A 14,233-nucleotide genomic window follows, 5' to 3' on the forward strand; every position below is an offset into this window, starting at 1 on the left:
TAGAGAAGGTCCCCACCCAAGAACTGGCTCACAGTCTAGAACGGGGAGACAGACAACAAAACAAAACATTTAGACAGGTGTCAAAACCGTCTGGCACCTAGTTAAGTGTTTAAGCATTATCACAATTACTATTTATATTATCATAATGAGCAAATCTATTCCAGATGGTGGACTTCTTGAGAGCATTAAGCTAGATAAAGATTGATATGTTCTTTCTATTTCAGAGGAATTTATCTGCATGACAAAATCATCTCTCCTGACCCTGTGGCTCATACCAACAACGTGACTGAATTCATGGTTTGGGGATTTTTTCAGGATCAGGAGGTGCAGAAAATATGTTTTATGGTATTTCTCCCCATGCTACATGACCACTATGGTAGGAAATGGCCTTACTGTATTAACCATCAAGGCCAGTAAGAGTCTTGGCTCCCCACTGTTCTTTTTTCTTAGTTACCTGTCCTTTGTGGAGATCTGTTACTTCTCTACATTTGTTCCCAGATTCATCACCGACTCACTTGCTGAGAGAAAAATCATCTCCATGGAGGGCTGCATCACAGATTTATTCTTCTTCCATTACCATTCCCTGGAATTCTTGTGCTCACGGCAATGGCCTATGACTGCTATGTAGCCATATGTCAGCCCCTGAGCTATGCTGTCATCATGAATCGACAGGCATGTGGTGTCCTGATGGGCAGTTCATGAGCAGGGGGCTTTTTCCACTTCGTAGTTCAAGTCTCTGTCGTTACCAGGACCATCTTCTGTGGCCCTAATGTGATCGGCCACGAATTCTGTGATCTCCAATCCTCATTTAAGCTAGCCTACATGGACACCTCCGTGGAGGGGGTGGTAGGTCTTGTCAATAGCGGTTTAATCTCTGTGATCTCCTTTCTCCTCTTAGTTTCCTCATGCGTTGTCATCCTGAGGAACTTGAGATATCATTCTGCCAAGGGGAGACGCAAAGCCCTCTCCACCTGCCCTTCCCACGACACCACGGTCTCCTATTCTTTGGGCCTTCCAGCTTCCTGTACTTGCGACCCTCATCAACCTACATGGAGGACAAAATTGGGCTGTCTTCTACACGGTGATTGCCCCGATGCTAACCCCGTCATCTACACAGTGAGAAATGCCAAGGTGAAAAATGCCATGAGGAGAATGTGGTGAAGAAAGTAGATCAGCTGAGGAACCAATTCATTCATTCATTCATTCATTCATTCATTCATTCACTCATTCATTCACTCATTCACTCATATTTATTGAGCACTTACCGTGTTCAGAGCACTGTACCAAGCGCTTGGGAAGTACAAGTTGGCAACATATAGAGACGGTCCCTACCCAACAGTGGGCTCACAGCCTAGAACGGGGAGACAGAGAACAAAACAAATTAACAAAATAAAATAAATAGAATATGTACAAGTAAAATAAATAAATAAATAGAGTAATAAATACGTACAAACATATATACAGGTGCTGTGGAGAAGGGAAGAAGGTAAGGCAGGGGAGATGGAAAGAGGGAGGAGGGGGAGAGGACTCAGTCTGGGAAGGCCTCCTGGAGGAGGTGAGCTCTCAGTAGGGCCTTGAAGGGAGGAAGAGAGCTAACTTGGCAGATGTGGAGAGGGAGGGCATTCCAGGCCAGGGGGATGATGTGGGCCAGGGGTCGACGGTGGGATAGGCGAGAACGAGGTACGGTGAGGAGATTAGCGGCAGAGGAGCGGAGGGTGTGGGCTGGGTTGTAGAAGGAGAGAAGGTAGGTGAGGTAGGAGGTGGCGAGGTGATGGAGAGCCTTGAAGACCAGGGTGAGAAGTTTCTGCCTGATGTGTAGGTTGATTGGTAGCCACTGGAGATTTTTGAGGAGCGGAGTAACATGCCCAGAGTGTTCCTGGACAAAGACAATCAGGGCAGCGGTGTGAAGTATGGATTGAAGTGGGGAGAGACAGGAGGATGGGAGATCAGAGAGGACGCTAATGCAGTAATCCAGACTGGCTAGGATGAGAGCTTGAACGAGTAGGGTAACGGTTTGGATGGAGAGGAAAGGGCAGATCGTGGCAATGTTGCGGAGCTGAGACCAGCAGGTTTTGGTGACGGCTTGGATGTGAGGGGTGAACGAGAGAGCAGAGTCGAGGATGACACCAAGATTGTGGGCTTGTGAGACGGGAAGGATGGTAGTGCCGTCAACAGTGATCAGAAAGTCAGGGAGAGGGCAGGGTTTGGGAGAGAAAACAAGGAGTTCAGTCTTGGACATGTAGAGTTTTAGGTGGCGGGCAGACATCCTGACGGAGATGTCCTGAAGGCAGGAGGAGATGCGAGCCTGGAGGGAGGGAGAGAGAGCAGGGGCAGAGATGTAGATTTGGGTGACATCAGAAGCCGTGGGAGCGAATGAGGTCACCAAGGGAGTTAGTGTAGATCGAGAACAGAAGGGGACCAAGAAGTGAACCTTGAGAAACCCCTACAGTAAGGGGATGGGAGGGGGAGGAGGAGCCTGCAAAAGAGACTGAAAATGAATGACCGCAGAGATAAGAAGAGAACCAGGAGAGGATGGATTCTGTGAAGCTATGGTTGGATAGCGTGTTGAGGAGAAGGGGGTGGTCCACAGTGTCGAAGGCAGCTGAGAGGTCGACGAGGATTAGGATAGAGTATGAGCTGTTGGATTTGGCAAGCAGGAGGTCATTGGTGACCTTTGAGAGGGCAGTTTCCGTGGAATGTAGGGGACGGAAGTCATATTGGAGGAAGTCGAGGAGAAAGTTCACGTTGAGGAATTTGTACCTTATGGAAAAAAATTAAACTTGTGTTCGGTGACTACGGAAAGAGCCATCCCATAGACCTTTGTGGGTACTTGGAAATGGATATAAAACGTTCTCTCTTTGCTCACTTTCTAAAGATGAGGAAGGGTCACCTATTATCAATCCATCATATTTATTGAGTGTTTACTGTGTGAAGAACTGAGATGAGTTGAGAAGGGTTCATTCATTCATTCATTCAATCGTATTTATTGAGTGCTTACTGTGTGCAGAGCACTGTACTAAGCACTTGGGAAGTACAAGTTGGCAACATATAGAGACGGTCCCTACCCAACAGCGGGCTCACAGTCTAGAAAGGGGAGACAGGCAACAAAACAAAACATACGGACAGGTGTCAAGTCATCAGAATAAATAAAAGTAAAGCTAGAAGCACATCATTAACAAAATAAATACAATAGTACTTATGTACAAGTAGAAAAGAGTAACGGATCTGTAGAAGTATATCTGCAGACGCTGTGGGGAGGGGAAGGAGGTAGGGCGGGGAGGGGGAGAGGACAGAGGGAGATCAGTCTGGGAAGGCCTCCTGGAGGAGGTGAGCTCTCAGTAGGGCTTTGAAGTGAGGAAGAGAGATAGCTTGTTAGATGTGCGGAGGGAGGGCATTCCAGGCCAGGGGGAGGACGTGGGCCGGGGGTCGACGGTGAGACAGGCGAGAACGAGGCACAGTGAGGAGGTTACCAGCAGTGGAATGGAGGGTGCGGGCTGGGCTGTAGAAGCAAAGAAGGGAGGTGAGGTAGGAGGGGGCGAGGTGATGGAGAGCCTTGAAGCTGAGAGTGAGGAGTTTTTGCCTGATACGTAGGTTGACTGGTAGCCACTGGAGATCTTTGAAGAGGGGATTAACATGCCCAAAGTATTTCTGCACAAAGATGATCCGGGCAGCAGCGTGAAGTATAAACTGAAGTGTGGAGAGACAGGAGGATGGGAGATAAGAGAGGAGGCTGATGCAGTAATCCAGTCGGGATAGGATAAGAGATTGAACCAGCAGGGTAGCGGTTTGGATGGAGAGTAAAGGGTTGATCTTGGCGATGTTGCAGAGGTGAGACCGGCAGGTTTTGGTGACGGATTGGATGTGAGGGATGAACGAGAGAGCGGAGTCGAGGATGACACCAAGGTTGCGGGCTTGTGAGACGGGAAGGTTGGTAGTGCTTTCAACAGTGATGGGAAAGTTAGAGAGAGGGCAGGGTTTGGAGGGAAGATAAGGAGTTCAGTCTTGGACATACTGAGTTTTAGTTCGTGGACAGACATCCAGATGGAGATGTCTTGAAGGCAGGAGAAGACACGAGCCTGAAGGGAGGGAGAGAGAGCAGGGACAGAGATGTAGATTTGGGCGTCATCAGCGTAGAGATGATAGTTGAAGCCGTGGGAGCGAATGAGTTCACCAAGGGAGTGAGTGTAGATAGAGAACAGAAGGGGACCAAGAACTGACCCTTGAGGAACCCCGGGGAGGAGGAGCCCACAAAAGAGATTGAGAATGAACTGCCAGGGAAATAAGAGGAGAACCAGGAGAGGACAGAGTCTGTGAAGCCAAAGTTGGATAGCGTGTTGAGGAGAAGGGGGTGGTCCACAGTGTCGAAGGCAGCTGAGAGGTCGAGGACGATTAGGGCGGAGTAGGAGCCGTTGGATTTGGCTAGCAGGAGGTCATTGGTGACCTTTGAGAAGGCAGGTTCGATGGAATGTAGGGGATGGAAACCAGATTGGAGGGGGTCGAGGAGAGAATTGGCGTTGAGTAATTCGAGACAGTGGGTGTAGACGACTCGTTCAAGGAGTTTGGAAAGCAATGGTAGGAGGGAGACAGGGCAATAACCAGAAGGGGAGGTGGGGTCAAGAGAGGGGTTTTTTTAGGATAGGGGAGATGTGGGCATGTTTGAAGGCAGAGGGGAAGGAACCAGTGGAGAGTGAGAGGTTGAAGATGGAAGTAAAGGAGGGGAGGAGGGAAGGGGCGAGAGATTTCATAAAATGGGAGGGAATGGGTTGAGAAGCAGCTTTGGCCTAGTGGAAAGAGCATGCACTGGGGATACAGAGGACCTGGGTTCCTCCACTTGTCTGCTGTGTGACCTTGGGCAAGTCGCTTAGCTTCTCTGTGCTTTGGTTTTCTCATCTGTAAAATGGGGATTAAGACTGTGGGCCCCATGTGGGACATGGAATGTGTCCAACCTGACTAGTTGTATCTAACTCAACACCTAATACAGTGACTGACAAGTAGTAAGCACTTAACCAACACCGTTTTTAAAAAAGAGCACTGTAAGAAGTACTTGGGAGATTACAAACTAAAAGAGTTATTAGACATGTTCCCTGCCCACGAAGAGCTTACAGTCTAGAGGGCTGTGCAGAACACTGAATTAAGCACTTGGAACAGTACTACAGAGTTAGGAAACATGGACCCTTTCCTTGAGGCTCTTATAATCTAGTGAGAGATAATAAAAAAGCAACCATTAAAAAAACCAAGAAATTTCACAACTTTAAGTAAATATACATTGAATTGTAAAAGTAATGGCTTTATTCTTAGATTTTTAAACTCCTCTTTCATTTAAAAACTAAAAGGAAGATAGTATTGTGATGGTAATTTCTTTGAAATGAAAAGGAATATGGGCTAAGTTGGAAAACATGTAGGTAATGTAACACATTGTCAGGTGTGTATCCATAAATGCATCTGAGACTCCTAAAGCCTGTTGAAGAAAATAAAGTTCTGTTCTTGAGTTTCATGTCAGTTACCTAGGAATGTTCTGTCATTGCTCTCTTTCTCTTTATTCCAGTTACCCCCAAATTCCCACCTATTCCAGGTAGCCCTCCTGGCTTACTTAGCAAAGTTGCCAACTTTCATGCCCAGCCCATGAGTATCTGTAAACAACCTGATGCCTTCTAAATTTATAATCCCACAATGTGCCCTTATTTTCTTGAATGGAAATAATGCTGATCTGATTTATATACTTGTTGAATATTTATTCAGTCACCTGCTTTTCCTTCATTCCTGCTTTCAGTCAGAAGTTGTGTTTAATAGCCTTAATAAAGTGGATAAGGATTTAATAAATGCTATTTGATGGTGATGATGATAATCATCTTACATGATACCCTGAAATTTGTGATTCTGTATATTTTTCTGTATTTCTGTATTTATTAAGTGCTAATTAATTGGATAAGCAGCATGGCTCAGTGGAAAGAGCCCGGGCTTTGGAGTCAGAGGTCCTGGGTTCAAATGCCAGCTCCTCCAATTGTCAGCTGTGTGACTTTGGACAAGTCACTTCACTTCTCTGGGCCTCAGTTACCTCATCTGTAAAATGGGGATTAAGACTGTGAGCCCCCTGTGGGACAACCTGATCACCTTGTAACCTCCCCAGCGCTTAGGACAGTGCTTTGCACATAGTAAGTGCTTAATTAATGCCATCATTATTATTCTAATCATTATGAATTATATGTCAAAGCACTGTGCTAAGTCCTTGGGTAGATAGAGATAATCAGATGGATACCAGTCTTTTTCCTATTTGGGCCCAATGGGCTAAGAAGTTGTGAGAGCACAAAGTACTTTTCAATCAGCGGAATTTATTGAGCACCTACTGTGTGCAAACCACTGTACTAAGCTCTTAGGAGAGGACAACAACGTCGGTAGACATGTTCCTTGCCCTTAAGGAGCTCACAGCCTAAAGGTAGGCGGTGAGCAGGGACTGTGTCTGTTCATTGTTGTATTGTACTCTTCCAATCAGTACAATGATATGCACACAGTAAGCACTCAATAAATGTGAATGAATGAATGAATGGTATGGCAATAAATCTTTCTGAGAATTACACCTTGGTGTGTTCAAGTTTGCCTACTAAGGAGTTACGTATATGTGTGTTATATGGAAATCCCTGATTCAGATATCATTGCAAGCCTTCTCTCCAAACATAAATTAACTTTACCAGGAGTAATAGTGCTGTAGTGACATCTTGCTTCATTTTATCTTCCTTCCCGCTAGACTGTAAACTCGTTTTTATGTTATTTGTTAGGCACTTACTTTATTCCAGGCACTGTTCTAAGCGATGTGGTCGATACAAGCTTATCAGGTTGGACACAGTCCATGTTCCCCATGGGGCTCACAGTCTTAATCCCCATTTTAGATGTGAGGTAATTAAGGCCCAGAGAAGTTAAGTGACTTGCAGACCTTTATGACTTGTCATAAAGCAGACAAGTGGTGAAGCCGGGAATATGTCTACCAACTCTATTCTACTGTACTCTCGAAGTCCTTAGTAGAGTGTTCTGCAGACAGTAAGCACTCAATACATACAGTTGATTGACTCTATCTTGGGCTTTTCTAGGAGTTTACAGCCCTGCTTTTGGTTCAGCTGAAAGGGCCCTGAACTGAGTATCACAAGGCCTAATCCTCCTCGACCTCTCAGCTACCTTTGACATTATGGACCACCCACTTCCCCTCAACACACTATCTGACCTTGGCTTCACAGACTCCATCCTCTCCTGGTTCTCCTCTTATCTCTCCGGTCGTTCATTCTCAGTCTCTTTTGCAGGCTCCTCCTTCCCCTCCCATCCCCTTCCTGTGGGGTTCCCCAAGGTTCAGTGCTTGGTCCCCTTCTGTTCTCAATCTACACGCACTCCCTTGTTGACCTCATTTGCTCCCATGGCTTCAACTATCATCTGTTACGCTGATGACACCCAGATCTACATCTCTGCCCCTGCTCTCTCCCCCTCTCTCCAGGCTCGCATCTCCTCCTGCCTTCAGGACATCTCCATCTGGATGTCTGCCCGCCACCTAAAACTCAACATGTCCAAGACTGAACTCCTTGTCTTCCCTCCCAAACCCTGCCCTCTCCCTGAATTTCCCATCTCTGTTGACGGCACTACCATCCTTCCCATCTCACAAGCCCGCAACCTTGGTGTCATCCTCGACTCCGCTCTCTCATTCACCCTTCACATCCAAGCCGTCACCAAAACCTGCCGGTCTCAGCTCCGCAACATTGCCAAGATCCGCCCTTTCCTCTCCATCCATACCACTACCCTGCTCGTTCAAGCTCTCATCCTATCACGTCTGGACTACTGCATCAGCCTTCTCTCTGATCTCCCATCCTCGTGTCTCTCTCCACTTCAATCCATACTTCATGCTGCTGACCGGATTGTCTTTGTCTGGAAACGCTCTGGGCATGTTACTCCAATCCTCAAAAATCTCCAGTGGCTACCAGTCAATCTGCGCATCAGGCAGAAACTTCTCACCCTGGGCTTCAAGGCTCTCCATCACCTCGTCCCCTCCTACCTCACCTCCCTTCTCTCCTTCTACAGCCCACCCCACACCCTCCGCTCCTCTGCCGCTAATCTCCTCACCGTACCTCGTTCTCGCCTGTCCCTCCATCGACCCCCGGCCCACGTCATCCCCCGGGCCTGGAATGCCCTCCCTCTGCCCATCAGCCAAGCTAGCTCTTTTCCTCCCTTCAAGGCCCTACTGAGAGCTCACCTCCTCCAGGAGGCCTTCCCAGACTGAGCCCCTTCCTTCCTCTCCCCCTTATCCCCCTCTCCATCCCCCCATCTTACCTCCTTCCCTTCCCCACAGCACCTGTATATATGTATATATGTTTGTACATATTTATTACTCTATTTATTTATTTATTTATTTTACTTGTACATATCTATTCTATTAATTTTATTTTGTTAGTATGTTTGGTTTTGTTCTCCATCTCCCCCTTTTAGACTGTGAGCCCACTGATGGGTAGGGACTGTCTCTATATTTTGCCAACTTGTACTTCCCAAGCGCTTAGTACAGTGCTCTGCACACAGTAAGTGCTCAATAAATACGGTTGATTGATTGATAGTCCCAGTTCGATTTTTACAAGGCTCATACGGATGGACACGAAATGCAGTGTGGTCCAGTGGAGAAGCATGGTCCTGAATGTCTGAGGGTTCTAATCTCAGCTTTGTCACTTGTCTGCTGAGTGACCTTGCAGAAGTCACTTCACGTCTCTGTGCCTCAATCTATTCATCTGTAAAACTGGGATTAAAATTTACTTTCTCCTTCTTAGCCTGTAGACCTCATGTGGGACAAGGACTCTGTCCAACCTGATAGTTGTATTTACCCCAGTGGTTAGAACAGTGCTTGGTAAATATGAAGTACTTAACAAATACTGTAATTATTATGATCATCATTATTATTATTATAATTAAGAATGCACATGAATTTAGCAATATGGTGCAACTCTGCCTACCTACTTGCTCACTGAAATCCAAGTCCCTGCAGGAACCTGATTGACAGGAGTGAGACACGATTGTAATAAAAATAATAATAATAATGTTGGTATTTGTTAACCACTTGCTATGTGCCAAGCACTGTTATAAATGCTGGGGTAGATATAAGGTATCACGTGGGGCTTACAGCCTTCATCCCCATTTTATAGATGAGGCAACTGAGGCACAGAAAAGTTAAGTGACTTGCCCAAGGTCACAGCTGACAAGTGGCAGAGCCACGATTAAAACTCATGACTTCTGACTCCCAAGCCCGTGCTCTTTTCACTAAGCCACGCTGGTGTTGCACAAGCCAATAGCACCATGATCATGTCCTCTGCACAGGTTCTTTGCCTGAATTCTCCACCACAAGGTTCATCTGGTGTTTCTGATGGGAGACTCCATCCTCAGAAGGCCACAAATGTTTAGTTTCTTCCAGTTCGTTCCAGACATCCGTGTAATTGCCAGTGGTATCCTTCCATGAACCTTTCCTTTTCTCTTTACTTCTGGGTGCCATTTCTCCCCTCTAGGTTATAGGGACCCCTTTCCTGTTCTCCAGCAGATCTGCAAAATAATGAGAAGTGGCTGTATGGGAACAAGAGTCAATAGGGGAGAAGAGGGCGTGCTATTAGGCTGATGTGGTATATACTACCACCAGATTTTTAGAAAGATATTCTTATATCTTATATCTTCCCTACTCTAGTTTAGCATTCCAATTTTACAGCTCAAGCAGGACTTCCCTGATGTAGTGTTCCATTTGGTCTTTTTTTAAGAGAGAGAAGGAAAATAACCCATGAATGACCTTTGTTATTTTTTATCAGCTTTCCCTTCCTGTCAACCATGGGGTTGATATTTTCTTGGCCTTGTTTTTGCCAAATATAGATGAATACTTAAAGACATGAGTTCATATAACTTTGCTCGTGGCATGCTTTTTGCCTTGAGCTTTTCTAATTTTGTAAATTCCTGAGCCTCCTCTTTGGTTCTCTTTAATGATCTTGCTTAATTCCCATGCTTAGTAGCTAGTTCCTTTGCCTTCTGTGTAGTGGTTAGTATAGGTTCTGGGTTTGGTCAACTTGATATCCTGTAACCAACTTTCCTATGATATAGTTTGTTCTTTTTCTAAAATGTCCATTTGAAGAACAACCAGCTTTCTTGGACTGATTTTTTCTATCATATCCTCCCTACTAGTGTCCTATATCTGTTAAATTTGCTTTCCTCTAAGTTATTTATTTCATTGTGGATTTTTTTTTCCTTCCTAACAGGTTATCTTATACTTATTTCCAGCAAAGTGTCTATTCACTTTCAGTTCTCAACAAATTCCTCCCTTTTCTTAAAATGGAATCAAATCTGTCCTGGTTTGGTGCTCTACACTTTATTCTAGGAAAGTGTTTCAGTGGAAACTAAAAATTTCCGTGATGATTTTTGGCTTGATGAACTGCTTTACTGCATCCTCCTCCTCCTCCTCCTCCTTCTTTCCCTCTTCCTCCTCTTCTCTCTCCTTCTTCTCCTCACTGTCCTCCTTGTCTTTCTTCTCCCTCCTCTTTTCCCTTTCCTGTTCTTCAAGCCCTTAGTACAGTCTCTACACACTGTAAGCACTCAATAAATACTATTGATTGATTAATTCTCCTTCTCCTCTCTCTCCTCCTCCTCTTCCTCCTCCTTTTCTCTTTTCCTTCCTCTTCCCTTCCTCTTTCTCCACCTCTTCTGCCTCCTCCACAATCTCCACCCAACATCCTATCATGTCCCTATCATGTGTAGAACCTAAAACTGTGGTAAAAGAATGTATGTACCCTGATAACTTAGTGAAGGAGGTATTAAAATTGATATTATTGAACCTCTAAACAATCTTGGTCATCATGACCAAGATACATCAGAGAGTAATTTATTTTGTCAGAGCAAGTTTTTCCATTCTCCAAATAAAGTTGAAATGATTTTCGTTCAATAAATAACTTCTTTGAGATTTAAATAAAGCCAAAAGCTTTTAGAAGCTTAGGAAAGAGGGTCCCTAACCAAATTCAGTTATTCCATTCTACTTGCAAAATTTTTATTATCTTCACTTTATCACCTGTGTCTAATTAAAGTCATAAAGTCACAAAAGAGAGGGGCTTTTAAAAACTCATAGCAAAGAGGATTAATTAAAATTTTCATTTTCGTGGTTTTGAATGTCATTATATTCAGCAATAAGGATAATATTCCATGAACTATATCCAAATTAGCAAAGATAGAAAAACATTTGTGAGTGATTCATTTCTCAAGTGAGCTCTGTGGACCTTTCTGACCTTACTGCTGAGTCACATTTTTATTGAGTCAGGTTCTCGTAGTCCTGGAAGGAACCTCACAAAATCATAGAATCAAACCCCCTACCTCCAAACTTTGTTACTCCCAAGACAGGCAGGGTTGGGTATCTTATTGCCAAGAATAGCAGTTTCATTTCTTGCTCAAAGTCTGTCTAATGCCAAATAACCCTCACTATCAAGTAATTGTTCCCTACGATGGATCAAGCATCTCTGACTGCAATTGAAAGACTTATTCTTCAATTCTGAAGTCAGTGGTCAAGGACATAATACTTGTGATAACTTTTCATGAATCTGGGCCCAGCTATCAACAATTTGTTACCTTCTCTTCTCCAAACTAATAGTTTGATTTCCCCTTTCAATTCTTTATTTAGCTAAACCCTTTGTAGCTCTTCTGCTGATTCTTCATATATTTATTCATCTCTTAAAATGGAAAGGTCAGCTCTGGGCATGGAACTTTACTGAAGTCCACACTAGGGTCTATTTATTGGGTCTAGTGTTTTCTGCCTCTTGTATAGTAATAATAATGATGATAATAGCAGTTTTTGTAAGTGCTTACTTAACCACACTATACTAAACTCTGGGGTAGATTCCAGATTATAGGTCAGACACAGTCCCTGTGCCACACTGGGCTCACATTCTAAGTTGGCTCTCCCTCCCTCTCTCCTGAGGCACAGGAAAGTTAAGTGTCCTGCCCAAGGTCACACAGCAAGCAAGTAGCAGAGTTAGGACTATAACCCAGGTCCTCTGATTCCCAGGTCTGTGCTCTTTCCACTAAGCCACTGCTACTGCTAGTGTCACTGCTTTCCATGTTATTCTCCACAAATCCATTTCTGTAGCCTATGGGCACCTGGGCTCTAATCCGAGCTCTGCCACAGGTCTGCTGTGTGACCTTAGGCAAGTCACTTAAATTTTCTGGGCCTTAGGCATCTCATCTGTAAAATGCAGATTAAGAATGTGAGCCCCTTGAGGGACAGGTACAGTGTCCAACTTCATTAACTTGTATCTACCCTAGCACTTAAAACAGTACTTGGCACACAGTAAATGCTTAACAAATACCATTATCATTATTATTACTATTACTTTTGGCCATCCTTAGGAAGGTAGTTATAATGTTGCCAGTGTTTGTCTTGTTTCAATTGATGGTCATTAAATCATTACATTTAAATTGGCAATTCATGAATGTACACATCCACATATATATATGTAGTACACTTCTAGCACACAGAAAAAATGTGGAATTATTTTCTCTAGAAACCCAAAGTACCTACTGAAATGCTTTGCCTATTTATCATCACCATCTTACCTAATCAGACTGTACTACACCATACTGGGCAGCCAAATTAGTTTCGAGGCTGCCAGAGCCCAGATTTGCTATTATTGTCCAGTATAGACATCTTACTATTGACTTCCTGAGCTTTTCCTCATTTTATTGTGCAGTACCTTATTTCCTGGATGGTGTTGAACTTAATCCTCTTTGAAAGTACAATTCTTGAATGTGTTCAAATCATTTTGAGGTCTAGTTTTAATTCCCAGAATATCAGAAACTCTGTATCATTCAGGGTCTCCTGTAATAATAATAATAATAGCAATAATTGTGGTATTTATTTAGTCCTTTCTATGTGTGAAGTGTAGTACTAAGCGTTGGGGTAGATACAAGATAATCAGGTCCCACAGAGGCCCCACAGTCTAAGTAGGAGGTAGAATATATATTGAATCCCCATTTTGCAGATGAAGTAACTGAGGCACAGAGAAGTGAAAGTGACTTGCCCAAGGTCACACATCAGGCAAGTGGCAGTGGCAGGATTAGGACTGTGGTGCTGTTCCACTAGCCAATGCTGCTTCTCATTCACCTATGAGTGTATGGGTCTCATTATCCAAGCTGTTAATATAAACTTCAGTCTACCCTAGACACTCGGTGTCAATCCTAATGGGGTCCCAGTAAATACGGAGACGTTGATCTCTATCTTCTGACAATATCCCTTTTATCACCTGCACTCCTACCTAAGGACAATTTAATCCACACCCTTTCTTTCCATGTCACACTAAAGGTTGAAGATATCATTTTTCAGGATCTTGTGGCAAAGGAAGCATTCTACTCCCCAACACAAAGAAATGGGTCCAAACTCAGCTGGGCTGCAAACCTGGGCCAATTAAACATGCTGTACCCGCACAAGTTTTCTGTTTGGTCAGAACGTGAGATTTCCAAATACCACAGGGAGCAGAGCGATGAGCTCACAATTATGGGTTTATTTAAACAGTTCCATTATCTCAGCTGTGAAACCAGGCTTCCTGACTCTCCTACTGGCTAGAGGTAGTGGTTACCATTTGCCTGATTCCTAAAGAAATTATTTCTCCCATTTTGGCTATTGGCTGTTCTCTCCTCCCCACACAAGGCCTCTGGTATGCAGGACAGTTTTCCATCTCCCCATTCAGTGAATGAGAAGCACCATCAAGTGGAACCCAATTTTTCCTCTCATTCATAAAGACGGTGGGACACCAAATAATAGTAATAATAATAATGGTATGTGTTAAACCCTTACTATGTGCCAAATACTGTTCTAAGTGATGGGGTAGTTACAAGGTAATCAGGTTGTTCCAAAGGGGATCACTGTCTTAATCCCCATTTATACAGCTAAGGTAACTGAGTCACAGAGAAGTTAAGTGACATGGCCAAAGTCACACAGCTGACAAGTGGTAGAGCGGGATTAGAACCCACGACCTCTGACCCCCAAGCCCCTGCTTTTTCCACTAAGCCTCGCTGCTTAAACTGTATATTCCTGCTGAGATTCAGGTGAGCTACTCTGCGGTGGGGGTTGGGGGAGAACCCCAGCCCTGCCACTTGTCTGCTGTGTGATCTTGGGCAAATCACTTAACTTCTCTTTGTTTCAGTTACCTCATCTGTATAATGGGGATGAAGACTGTGATCCCCATATGAAACATTGACAGTG

Source organism: Tachyglossus aculeatus, chromosome 21 (assembly GCF_015852505.1).
Source record: "Tachyglossus aculeatus isolate mTacAcu1 chromosome 21, mTacAcu1.pri, whole genome shotgun sequence".
Classification (NCBI taxonomy): Eukaryota; Metazoa; Chordata; class Mammalia; order Monotremata; family Tachyglossidae; genus Tachyglossus; species Tachyglossus aculeatus.